This window comes from Peromyscus leucopus, chromosome 3, assembly GCF_004664715.2.
Source record: "Peromyscus leucopus breed LL Stock chromosome 3, UCI_PerLeu_2.1, whole genome shotgun sequence".
NCBI classification, from domain to species: Eukaryota; Metazoa; Chordata; class Mammalia; order Rodentia; family Cricetidae; genus Peromyscus; species Peromyscus leucopus.
This window is the reverse complement of record NC_051065.1, coordinates 57,409,899-57,423,751: the sequence shown is the minus strand read 5'-3', so window position 1 is coordinate 57,423,751 and position 13,853 is coordinate 57,409,899. Positions and strand designations below refer to the sequence as shown.

The 13,853-nt window shown below is 48.2% G+C and overlaps 1 protein-coding gene across 1 annotated transcript in view; it reads right to left on the bottom strand.

Moving 5' to 3' along the window:
* Positions 1–13,853, bottom strand: part of Cep41 (centrosomal protein 41) — a 46,880-nt gene that overhangs the window by 29,214 nt on the left and 3,813 nt on the right. The window lies entirely within an intron of this gene.

Below are 13,853 nucleotides of genomic sequence, written 5' to 3'. Positions count from 1 at the left end.
CTAGAAGGTTTAAAAAAAAGAAAAAGAAAGAAAGCCCTCAGGGTAAAAAGGTCAGTTCCTTCATGTTATTAAAAAGCCAATGACGTTGTCTGTGTTTTTCATTTCACACCAGGCAAGTAAAACCTTTATTATGAACACTGAGCACCGGGCCTCTGCTAGTGTTTGCAATCACTGAGAAGACTTAGCCCCAGAAAAATGGGGGAAACTCGTTTCACGCTGTGATCAGTCATGGCTGCCTGGAAGAGCAAGCAAGTGAAATACCAGCTCCAACACCTTCCCTAGACGGAGACGGAGAAGGCTCTTAAGAGAAAGAACAGCATGCAAACACAAAGAGAGACTGGAGGCTAGGTTCCCAGAGACAGACAATATCATGAAAAATTAAACAGTGAACTAAATCCAGCAAAATCACACACACACACACACACACACACACACACACACACACACACACACACTGTCTCACTTATCTTAAACTGAGGGACGTGTCCCGTTCCCCCCCCCAATCTATATTTTTATCATTTCTATACCCTATTTCCTGTTTTTACTTTGTTTTGTTTCCTAGCAAAGCTTCTTTTGAAAACTCCCAGGCTTGTCTCTGCTGAACCATGGAGATTTGTCCATCCCTCAGCCAAAGAGCTGAGCTGTGAGGGTCCTCTGGGGACCAGGTGTGGTGGCGGTGGAATGAGGAGGGAGGGAGGGAGTGGGGACAGCTGCAGCTGCCGAGGCCTCCCCACCCCCGGTTTTCCCTTACATGGACTGATGAGAAATCCATATGCTGCTGGAGAAAAATGTCCGACTTCTCTCCCCAGTTCTCATTTCTGTTCAGTTTCTTAGTCCTTTCTAGGGCCTGAATCAACATGAAGCTCTGTGTGCTGCTTTGCCCACGGAGTGCCTTGGGCTCTGAGGAAGCGCCACACTTTCTTCCTAAACTCTTGCTTTGGGGATGGCCGTTTCTTGACCTACTGACCAACTGGCTTTGTTTCCATGATATACCCAGGCTGGAAGGGTGGGAAGGGAAAGCTCTGTGACAAGAAGCCATTTTAAGAGAGACTATTCATTCCTCTACAAATACTCAGTGAGTGCTATTCATTCCATGGACATTTATAACTGAGTGCCTAGCAGAAGTAGGTCCCTATGTGGGACACAGAGATAAAAACAGGCCTGGCCATCAGCTCTTGCTCCCCTGGATATATAGGTGTCAATGTGACAAGGAGAGGGAGCAGAGGGGGATGGGGACACATGAGACAGTACTTAACAAGGCCCAGGGTCAAAAACTGATTCCTAGCGAGTGCTCACTGAGCGGATCCCCAGGGCCACGGTGGTGGGTCACGTGCAAAGAGTGTGGTGTGGGCTTTACAAGGCCCCAGCAAACAGAAAAGCCCAGTGAGACACAAAGACAAAAGTGTGGGTGATCTCGAGAGATCCAGTCACCACTGGGAGGCACAGAGTGCTGGGGGCCGGGAGAGAACAAAGGGGTTAGAGAGACCCAAGGCACTGCACCCTGGCCTGCCCATCTGTGGGTTCCAGTACGTGCAATCTTGCCACTCTGTGCCCGGGGACATTTATCAAGGTCTGAGTAGTGGGGGCCACTGCTGGCGTTTCCTAGGAAGAGGCAAGGCATACGGGTTAACACAAGAGCCAGCCCGGATGTCAACAGTATGGAACTTGAGAAGCCCAAGAAAAGAGGATGGGGAGTCACCCAAGATTTAATGAGGACTAATGAGATCCTGTTTGTATTTTGGGATGAGCTATCTGCAGAATATGGAGAATATGATCATAGTCAAGAAAAGAGGCACAGAAATCAGCTGAGAGACTTTTGCTGGGGGATACGAAGCCCTACAAAAGTGGCAGCAGAGATAGTGAAGAAAGTTTCACGAAATCTTTGAAATGTGAGGCTGGGGCTGTAGCTCTGTCTAGTGCCCGCTCCTCCATCTTGAACATGTAAAATCAACATGGCCACTCATGGACCACAATACAAAAGAGGGCAGTTGCACCATAATCCCCCAGAAAAGGTAGTGAAAGACAAGGCAGATATAGAAAAACATTATGTAGGAGGTTTGGAGACACATTAAGTATGGGATGTTTGTAGGTTATCAAAATTGGAAGTATCCAGTTGACTATATGGACACAGAGATGAGGAGAAAGCTAGGCGAAAAACAGTTTGGGAATTATCCATATATAGGCAGCATACGAAGCCATGGGGTTGGCCAAAATCACTCCAGGAACAGTGCACACTAGGAAGAAAATTCCCAACCTTGACAGTCGGATGGGGAAGAGCGCTGGCTGAGGCCAAAGAAAGTGGATTATGAAAATTACAGAAGGACAGTTACAAGAAGAAGGAAGCAGTCAACACGGAACAAAGTTGTCAAACCCCAGAACAGGAGGCCAAGCAGGAGCAGGCCAGCAAGAGGCCAGTCAATTAGCAGAACAGAAAGGCGAGTTTGGACTTCCAAATCAGGACTTGTTGATGGGGCCGGAGGGAGGTGGTCACAGGAGAGGACCAAGGGCAGACGCAAAGCCAAGAGTTCAGATGTCTGGAGGGTGGGGAAACAAACAGATGGGCTTTTGTTTCTCTCCAGAGTTGCCAAGGTGAACTCTCTCCTTCCTCTTCCTCTTCCTCCCTCTCTCCCCCCTCTCTGTGGTGCTCTTTATGTATTTTTTCGGGGGGGGGGAGAAAAGAGAGATTTAAGGATGTTTACAGATGAATGGGCAGAGGCCCAGAGCCCAGGTGGAAGGGGCAGCTTTTGATACGTATTTAAAATAAAGATTAAAAAAAAAAATCTATGGCCATAACAAAGCTCATCGTGAGAGGGCAGGAAGTTGAGAAAGCTCATGTTTGTAAATTATTACAGGCTTTTTGGAAATAACCAACTATGCCAAAGACCCTTCAAGGGGCACATTGCTAGAGGGGCACTATCTCAGTCACTTCCTGTCGCTGCCACATACACCATGACCAAAGAGCAACCCGGAGAGGAAAGGGTTCCCTTGGCTACATGTCCTGATTAGAGTCCATCTTGGAACAGGGGCTCCACCTTGTACATCTCTCAGTATCTGTTACAAAACCTTGTGCCAACAAAGGAGCAGGAAGTGCCTGTGGAATACACTGAAGCTGGGCACAGGGGCACACACCTGCAACCCAGGTCCTTTGAAGGGTTAGACAGCAAGACTTGAGTTCTAGGACAACTTGGATAACTTTGTAAGATCCCAAATCAATACACACATGGAAGCACACGCACACGCAAACACACACACACACACACACACACACACACACACACACACACACACACACACACACCATGCAGGCCTATGCACACACTGGTCCCATAGAGTAGCTCAACATTCTAGACTCTTAGAAGTCTGACAAAAGACTGCTCAGACATTGGGTTGAGAAGACAGACTTCATGGAAGAATGGGTATTAGATAATAAGAGGATGGAAAAAGTATTCCAGGTAGAAATAAATTCTAATAGCAAAGCCATTTTAAGGGTATGTTCGAAAAACAAATTGTTCTGTTTGCCGAAGAAAGTTGAAAATCAGCAGAATGGCAACTGCTACGTTCATTCAGTGAGCATGTCCCATGTTGTTTGACACTTGACTGAGCATTTTCCCCACTTCGTCTCACTTCACCATCGGCCGCTGGGAACCTGAACTCCTGCCAGGGTCTTCACGAGCTCACTGCTAAGTTTCCATGAAACTCATGAAGCTCTGGAAAAATTCTAGGTATGTACATTTTCTCTGCCAGGGGCCTAGGTTTCCACCAAGTTTCCATAGGAGTATGTAACTCCAAAGTCTCAATAGCCATTAGGCTGTAGAATCCTGGGCTAATAACGCTGGACCTGGGGAGTCAGGCTTCAAACAGGAAGCCTGACTACAGATCAGGAGTGAGGACTAGCCCTTGTCAACAACCGACCATGGTAAGAATCCTGAGATGTGAGTCATACAGTCACAACAGTGTTCTAGCAGTCCTCTACAGACTGACAAACATCGCAAAGTGAGACAGCTTTGTGGAGATATGAATGTTGGAGAAGAAAGATTCATGAGAAGTCCGCAATGGGATTTTTCTGAAGAAAAATGACAACAAACCAAACCAAACCAAGAGCAGCAAAATGTCTGAACCACAGGAGCTTTTCTGATTTCCCATCTCCCAAAACAGGACTCACACGCTGTCTGCACACTTGAATTTTTTTTTAAAGACCCTGTACATTTGGTTCAGAACCTCCCTACTTTTATGTTGACAAATGAGGGGAGTGAAGACTGGTCTTGAGATAATCTCACATTAAAACAGGTTTTTCAAAGAGGAACTTTTAAAATGGGCATTTTAATTGCTCCCATTATGTTAGTATCAAACAGTCATGTTGGTCCAAGACTCCTGGTACAGCAATACCTACTTTCTCAGTAGCTACTACCCATGGCAGACTGTATTTTTCAAGACAGAGTCAAAATTTCCTACCCCATTGGACTGTGGTTTTACAATCTGCTGTCTGAGACATGAGACCTGTGACTTCCTCATCTCCAGACTCTGGTGAGCCTGGGATACGACTTCTAAGGCTCGATGGTAAAAGACAATATAGCTTCTACCTGGTTCTCTTGGGTCACTTGCTCTTAGAACTCAGCTACCAAGTGTGGGAAAGTCCAGGCCACATGAAAAATGACATTTGTAGGAGATTATTAGCTCCAACAAACAGACCGCATCGGTGGACATATATGTAAGTGGAGTTTTTGAAAATACTCTAGCTTCAGACTGTCTGCGAAATCACATGAGCTTTCATGAGATAACCATCTAGCAGAGCTAGGAGCCAGAAGAGATAACAACAGAAGGGCTCCTGTGAAGCCACTAAATCAGGGTATTATTATTATTATTATTCCTACCAAATCATCATAGAACTGGAGTAGTACCCTACCCTCATTTCTCCTGCTAAGTTTCTTCCATCTAACCATGGCAAAAGTCTACACGGCCTGAACTTGACTCTGTAATCCACTACAATGATTGCGGCCTCACTGTCTCTACCACTGACTGTAGTTCATGCCAGCTACCGAATATCAAAAATCTACTTGCCAAATATAATGGATATTTCCCCTTAAACTTCTTGATCCTTTTATGTCATGACAGAATACAATTTTTTTTAAAAAAACACACTTGTTTCTATTGTAATTGGCCTCAGTAATCTCTCTCTCCTCTGACGTTCCATTGATACATGACTCATTCCTGTCAGCCCCCTAATTACTGTGTTTCTCAGGATTCCACCTCCTCAATCAATAGACTCTCTGTGAGTCAAGACTTAGACTTACTTCCTTTTATAGGCCTCTAATCTCCAAATGGTGGAGTTTACTCCTAACGTCGCCTTGCAGCTTTAGACGTATCTGTTCAGAAGTATCTGTGAATGACTACATCTGACAAGAGCAGTGTAGAGGAGTTCGGGTCCCTAGCTTATGTTCTTGCAAGCATGTCAGGAAAACAAGTAAATAAAATCACTGTAGATGATGATAAACTGGAACAGAGAACAGACTGAATGGATGCATCTAATTCCACCCCCTCCCAAAACCTCAGTAAGACTTCATTAAACAGTATTTTAGGGCCATAAACAATGCCAAATTCAGAGAGCGTGGGAGAGATGACAGCATTGAGCACTGGAGTCCTCAAACCCACAGAGAAGCTAGTGATTGAGAAGGCGGATCCCTAGGGAATAAGGAATTAAGTGGCTGGCAGAGGAATAAACCATATATCACTAAATATCAACAAGTGAAATGACTTGATAGACTTAGGACAGCTGAAGAAGACAGAGCATCAGGGAAAGCCAAGAACAATCTTTAAAAGGCCAAAGAATGGGCTGCCTCCAGCATCCCCCACAATGGGACTGAAAGGAGTGGCTGACGAAAGCTCTATGGAGCTGGCTCTCCAGATCACACCCACACACACATACACACCACTGCACGAGGCAATTATCCCTTGCCCATCTTGGTAAATGTCACCATCTGTAGCTCACCATCAGCAGGCCTCTTCTTAATAAAAAACAAAAAAACCTCAATATCTCAATCACCATGTAAAATCTGCTACGCAGAAACATAAATTGACACCCGAGGGGTAAGAGAACTCTGAGAACATCTTACCTCTCTAACAGTATCGGTGTCCTTATGAAAAGAGATTACCAGTGCTGGGGAGCTGGCTCAATTGGTAAGGTGCGTGCCATGCAAGCAGGCAGGCTTAAGCTCCAAGCCCTAGCACTCACATGCAAGGCTGGGCATGATGGTATGTACCTGCAGCCCCAGCCTCGGGAGACATAGGCAGCAGGATGGGGACAAGCAGATTCCTGGAGCTTACTAACCAGCCAGCAGCGCTTAACCCAAGAACTCCAGGTTAGGTGAGAGACCCTGCCTCAAAAACTGCACAGCAGAGGAAGACACTACACGTCCACTTTTGACCACATGTGCACAGCAACGAACATGTACACATACCACACCTACATCCACAAAGAAACCTCTCTCTCTCTCTCTCTCTCTCTCTCTCTCTCTCTCTCTCTCTTTCGATAGGGTCTCACTATGTAGCCCTGACTGTCCAGGAACTCACTATGTGGACCAGGCTGGCCTCGAACTCACAGAGATGTCCTTGCCTGTGCCTGAGTGTTGGTATTAAAGGCGCCACCATGCTCAGCTTCACAAATAAACTTTTAAAAAACACAAGATAACTTTTTAAAAAGAGATACCAGTGAATTGCCTCTTTTTCACATCCGCTATGGGGACATCATAAGAAGCAGCTACCTACAAGTGAAGGCAGGCCTCACCAGAAATGGAATCAGCTGGCACCCAGAGCTTCAAGACATATTGTTAAGTGGGGAAAAAAAGCAAGTCAAAACACCATATGTACAATACAACATTTATGTAAAATAAAATTACAATATAAATTTCTCCTTGCCACCCGACATAAATTTTTCAGTAAAATGTGTAGAGAAAAATGATAATTATGAAAAAATTATAGTGATAGTGATGTAGGAAATTTTCCTACATTATAAAGTAGAATAAAAATAAAATTTGGGCCAGGCAGTGGTGGCGCATGCCTTTAATCCCAGCACTCGGGAGGCAGAGACCGGCGGATCTCTATGAGTTCGAGGCCAGCATGGTCTACAGAGTGAGTTCCAGGAAAGGCGCAAAGCTACACAGAGAAACCCTGTCTCGAAAAAAATAAATGAAATAAAATTTGGTAGTAACAATTACCAACAGTGACAATGATGTAGACACACTATTCATAAGAAGTATAGAGTCAAAGTAAAGGCATACAGACACTCCAGGAAAAACAATAAGGAGTGAGGAACTTAAATCCTAATTATTATCTGCTGTCCAAAAAACAAAAAGGGAATAAAAGACTCAAGTGTTAGCGCAGGAAGCCCAGTGGTGAGGGTCATATCTGTAATCCTAGCACTCAAGAGGCTGAGGCTGGAGGACTAGGTGAGTTCAAGGTCTGTCCAGGCTCCATTGTGAAACCCTATCTTAAAAAAGAAAGAGGAAGGAGAGTGAGAAGACAAAAGAGAGAGATGAAGCCTCGAGGAGAGAGATACACTGAGATGAGCCCCTGGGATGGCGGGCGGAGAGGCGCCTCTCAACCCCCTGCCGCCCCCTGATGATCACCACCTGGGCCCGCCTTGGTCTCCTCTTCTCCTTCTCCCTCCCCCTGGTCCCCTCTCTTATCTCTGTCTCCAACAACAAAGTGAGGCCAAGCGCCCGTGTGCCTTAGAAGATTCCTTCTGTCTGGCCTTCCATTCCTTCACAAAGTTTGGTTTCTAGAAAGGAGCAACAGGAAATGCTCACAGTCAAGCTAATTTGTGTCTCCCGTGTTTCTCTGACTGGAATGTCACATGACCTTTTCCCTAGAGATCTGGGGCAGAGAAAGGGGAAAACTCCTCAGAAAAGAACCGGCCCCTCTCCATCACCTCAGCCAAGTGCGGCTGGTGAAAGCAGGCTGGCAGCTCCTTCTTAAAAGCTATGGAAGCGTTTGGGCTAAAATGGGGAGGGGTGGCTGCTGCTGGCTTGCTGCTGCTGGAGGGAAGCAAGACTTGATGAGAGCAGCAGCATAACATCCTCAAGGAACATGCAGAAGGCCAGCTTGGTTAGGCATAGACGAAAAGAGCACACAGCACGCACAAGGTTGGCCAAACTATCCAACTACACTTGCGGCCACTAAGAGCCGCAGGGCCATGTACTCAACATTGTGGGGGCAAATACAACATGCAGAAGCATTGCCTGTAAGAAATCCGGTTTGAAATCTGCCTTATGTTTAATCTGCCTCTCACATTCCATCAGCCAGTCAACCAGGTAAAGCTGAAATTAATTTAAGCAAGCACTTGAAGGACTTTTCTAGAACCATGGGGCCGCCGAATCAGGAATTTCTCACCTCTGCTGTATTTTTTTTTAAGTTTTTTTTTTTTTTTTTTTTAAATGGAAAAAAAAATTCTAATACTACCTCCAACCTTAATCAGAGAGGAAAATGAACACCAAAAGCAGAGGGCCTGGTCAAAAGGATCACGGCAATGAGGGCCAAGGCCCACCCGCAGGGTCCAGTGGCTCACACCTGGGTTCTTCCCTAAGTGCTCTCACCTCCCATCGACCTTCAATAAATTCCTTTCCCCACGAAGCTTCAGCTTTTCCTCTTCCCCTTTTTCCTTGCCCAGCTGATAACAACCATTGGAAAACAAACCTACAATATTTTCTTCCCCTGACCTTTCGATGCTTTCTCATTTGGGGCGCGTTGACCCATCTTGGGTAGCTGCTGTCTTTCCCCTCTCAGCTGGGCTTCCAAAGCGGTGGTGCCAATGTAAAAAAAAACCCCAAAAGTAGCAACTGGGCCCTGCGTCCCCCTGATCTGAGGCCACTGTGGCAGGACACAAGCAGCAGATGGCAAGGGACACTTCTCAGGGCTGGACTAGCTGGGGTGTCCCTAACTGTGATATGTCCAGCAGGAACAAGGAGGGCCAGGCAAACAGGTGGTGGCCTGATGTCCAAGAGATGACGCCCAGCTGGCCAGAGGGCCACTTTGCTTTAGCAGGGGTTCAACCCAGGAAACCATCGCCCAGGGCGCAAACCCTTTCCTTGATTTTGGAATCTATATGTATGGCGCCGTAGAGGGCACCAGGCCATTCCACATCCGCAACACGCGAAATCTTCTTTGGGACCTTAAAATGACTGGGTTGTCAAACAGCTCAAAAGGAGCTTTGCCTTCAAGTTCTACAAAGCCCGTCCTTTTCGAGGAACCAAGGCCTTGCTGGGGTAAGCACCTGTCGCCTTGGTTGGGTTTTCCTAGTATAGGCGTTTCTTTGCTTGCAGGAAGAAGTTCAAGGCCAGCCCCACCTTCACCTGGGCCCAGCATTCCTCTGGCCCTGACTCACCAGGGAGCTTGGCCCAAGCCTGGCAGGGGAGAACTAGAGGTGGGGGCTGCTGTGGAACTCATAGTACCGCGGAGGACCACCCCCCCTTCTGCTTCCAGCACCTAGGCCTGGTCCTCTCCCCTCTCAGGGAACGTTCCATTGTTTTGTCCTTTATGCCCCTTCTTCACCTGGGATACTGGGAGGGTAAGTGCGGTTTCGTCCCTCAGTCAAATATGAGTATTTCATTTTCCAACCTCCACCTCACGGGGCATCTTTGCAGCTCAGAGAGATGGGACTAAGTTAACGTTATTTTGACAAAAAAAGTGCCACTGGACCCCTGGTGAAAACCCTATTCCCACATGGGTTGCTAAGGCGTTACCAGCACAGCACTCATGGCAGGAACAAGCTTTCTGTCTCGGTGAACTTGCCCCAGACTTTCCTTGGGTTCTTCTAATTTTTCTTATTCCAGATCCTCCCAATCCCTCCCGCCCCACCATCACCCACTGGGCAAAAGGCAACTGACACCCATGGGCCAGAGTAGGCGACTGCTAAAGCCCACCTGTTGGGGAAGTACAAGTAAGGCTCCACCCTGACCTGAGGTCAGTAAGAGACAACTTAATCTCTCCAGAGGGCTAGCCCTTCAGGACCCTCGGGCCCAAGCTGGGCCCCACCCTCTGGGCAAGCAGTCCAAACAGCAGGCCTGATTCTAATCCAAGCACTTCCTTTGTTATGAGAAAGAAAACCAAATAACAACTCTGCCCACCAAAGCTGGGCTCCAGCAGCACCCCAGGCTGGCCCAGCCCTTCTTCTAAGCCCAGCCCTTCTTTCCCCTTCCTCAGGCAAACTCCCACAGTCTCGAGCCCTCCTTCGGCTTCCTTCTCAGTGTTCCCGGGAGCTGCGGCTCTCCACTAGGGCTCCTGCTCTGAATCTCGTCCTCCACCCTCCCCTCTTCCTAAGGAGACGAGCAGACGATCCTCCCTTCCTTCCTCTATCACCTGTGAGACCTTAAACGACATTTTAGAGCATGGAGGTGGATCTCACTTGTAACGACTCCTCCCCTAATATCGAATCTGTCTTAGGCCATAGCCCAGAGGCAGCCCTTGACCAAAGGGCCCGTAGGCTGCTCTGACTCCGCCAGTGCTGTGGCCTCTTGTTCCATAGGACGATGGCCAAACCCTGTTAGGGCCCTTAGCCCACTTGAACCTGATCAAGCTACTTACTCATCCGCCTGTGGAAGGGAGGCCTGAGCACTCCAGGGCTGCTCTACTTCAGAGCCACACTGCCAGCCAAAACCACCAGCAGACCATGGTGGCACCTTCTGTGTGCCCCATTGTGAAGCCAGAAAAGGAAGTTGTTTGGAACTGAGAGGTGAGATGGGTTGAAGTCACCCCAGTAGCCAGTGGGCCATTTCTGACGTTGTTCCTTCCCTCCCAGCTTCCAGGCATCTTTGGGGCAGGACCAGGGCTGGGCCTGCCCGGCAGGTTCCACATTTAGCTCCAAAACGAACTGGTGCCAGTAACCTGCCAGACACACCCAGGTTCCCCATGGAACACCCCCCCTCCCCAACAACCCTTTCTGGCTGAGCCTGGGTCAGCCTGGGCATATGCCCTCTGCCCTGTGCCACAGCCACAGAGGTGAACAGGATAGTCAGGGGTGGCACCGTGACAGCAGAAGAAGGGGGCAGAGACAACTCGGGAGGTGAAAACAGCAGGAAGAGAATGGCACGCTTGGAACATTCTTGCTTCACGGGACAGCCACCTTGCCCTGATGACCTGCAGTTAGGGCAAGGAACGCCCCTTCACATAAGTGCAGGCAAACGCACGACACACGGTCACACTAATCAATTCCCAAGACCTACATCAGGACACTAAGAGTTTACGCTCCATTTCCCCACGTGGTTATTTTTTTTTTTTATTCTCCATTTTTTCTAAAGAAAAAAGCAACAAATAATTCAGGTTAACAAATCTAAACATATATTTCTTTCCAAAAAAGACTGTATTTTACAAACAAATGCAACAGAAACAAAAAACAAAAAATCCCTTCCCGAACTGCCACCCTGGAAAGGGCTTGGGCTGGTCCGCTCCCTCTCGCACCTTGGCGCCGCAGAGAAGAGAGAAAGAAAGAAAAAGGGCTGGATGAGATGGGCTCAGTGGGTGTTGGCAAATGGGCCTATATGATTACATGGTTTCTGCTCGGTGGGGTCCGCGAGCCCAAGAGGAGAGCCCAGGTTCAATTCCCGGTGATGCAGGAGGTCCCAGCCTGGCGGAGACCTGCGCAGCTGCACCCTAACTTGCCTCATGCTAACTCCGCTGAGCCTATGCGAGCGGCCCCACCGCAAGGGGATCTGACCGGCTCGCTTGAGACACACTAGCAAGTTCGGAGAATGCTCAAAATCTAAAGCCGCCGCAACTGGCAAATGAACATAGTGTAGAAAGCTAATGTCATAAGAAATAGAATGACAACCAAGTCTTTGCCCAAAAGACCCAGAGTTCAACCATACTTCACTCAAAGTTCCGGCCCCCCCCAGCCCAAAACTAGGGGAAGCCGCCCTGTTGGGAGTGCCAAATTCGAGGGCGGCAGGTGTGGGTGTGTGGTGGGGTGGTTTGCCACGCTCTTTTTTTTTTACATATCTCTCCCAGCAACTAAGCCCCGAGGAGATGAGCGCGAAGGCCACCGTCAGGCCTTGCACAAGCTTCTGCTCGCTGAGTAAGTTCTCTCCACCCGTACCTCTGTTTCCCCACAAACGAAGATAAACAAAGGTGAGAGAACAGGTGGCGGGAGGGTGGGGGGAACCCCCAGCTCTGCAGGGCGAATAGCCACCTGGGCACCTCAACCTTCCCATACAGAGCGCCCAGATCTGAGGTCATTCGCCTGCTCGCAAGGCAGCGCTTCCTGTCTCTCCACAGCAACAAGCCAATTAGAGCGAGTGAATTACCGTTGAGATGAAGGAAGCCAGTGGAAGTGCCAAGAATCCCACAACGGAGATTCAGCGCTATTTATATTTTTAAGGGTTAGAAATGGGGGGTTGGAGTCACTAACCCCCTAGTACACAAGTAGACTTAACACAAAGGTGTATTAGGGGAGAAGATCACATAAAAATAGTCGAGGTGGACCCCGTGTGAGAAAAAAAAAAAAAATCTCAACGGGTCATCTGCTTCCTTCCTTACAACAGAACAGACAAGGCAAAAAGACCCTAAGATGACACCCAAGCCCACCCACATTCACAACGACCGTAAATGAACCTACAGAGAAGACCATAATTTTGAAGAATGCCATCATGCCTAAGGCATAGAAGCTGTGTGCTTGGCCTCATCCGCATGCACCAGGACCCTCTCTGTGTCAGCCAGGCTCAGAAGACCCCGGGGAGGGCTAGTCCTAATCACGTACAATTTTTTCCCAATTTTTTTTCCAAACAGAGTAAGATGAGGTTGATAGCTTGAAAAAAAAAAAAAAGATGAATCTATGCAAAAAATTTAAGCAGTTAAAGCAACTCTTCAAGTGATGAAGACATACACATGAAAACGAGCCAACGAGCAAGTCCCACGGAAGATGGGGAGAAGGAATGAGGAGCAGCAAGGAGGCGCTCCCTGCTGCAGTCCTTCCCCAGGTCCAACCCTGCCCGTGCCCAAAGAAAGGGCCGCCGAATGACCCCACGTCCGAGGCCCAAGAGGACCCAGGAGCGAGCCTCCTCCCCATAAGGCAAGCCTGCAGAGGCCAAATGAGCCCCAATTGGTGGGGCCAACCAAAGCTCCTGCGCCCCCCTGCTCCCGGAAGCCCAGGACGCAGGCAAAACAGTAGGACACTAATAATATATCGCCTAGCAAAACTAATCCATGTAAATTCCTTAACTAAGATACCAAGGGTCCAACACGCCTACACACAAACCAGAACAATGCCCTGCAGCCAGGCACAGAGAGAGCAAACAGACCCACACACAGAGGATGGCCACAGTCTCAGTTAGTGCCGTGTCAGATGTCCTGTGCCAGCACCCGATGAGGCCACGCCGGGGTGGCCCTTCCAACCTAACACTATGTTATCCTAGACTACAAGGAGACATGGTCCCGCCTGTGCCATGTGTTAACACTGAACAATATCAGTGCTTAACAACATTTTGCGAAAATGCATCCTTCCTGGAAACACATGATTTGTCATACAAGCAAATCCGTAGTCCTCCCACCACCCACTCTTGCTTAACAGCGATAAAGTGAGTGAGCCAAGATAATAGTTTCCTTCTACGTAAGTCCCTCTAACGTCTGGAAGATGAATGAATTAGTCGTGTGGCTCCCGGTGGGGCCGGTTCCCGCTATTTCAAAACTAAACACCGTTTACCACTCACGGCTTTTGCGGTTCTCACCTATTACATACGTCAGGCTTTATAACGTAACCCTCCTAGGGGTAGGTACTGACGAACCACCTAGAAGTGGCTGACGCCACCCCAGGATTGAAAGATTAATGTCCCCACACCCGCCTCAAAACCTGCGTGGTGTCATACCCAACG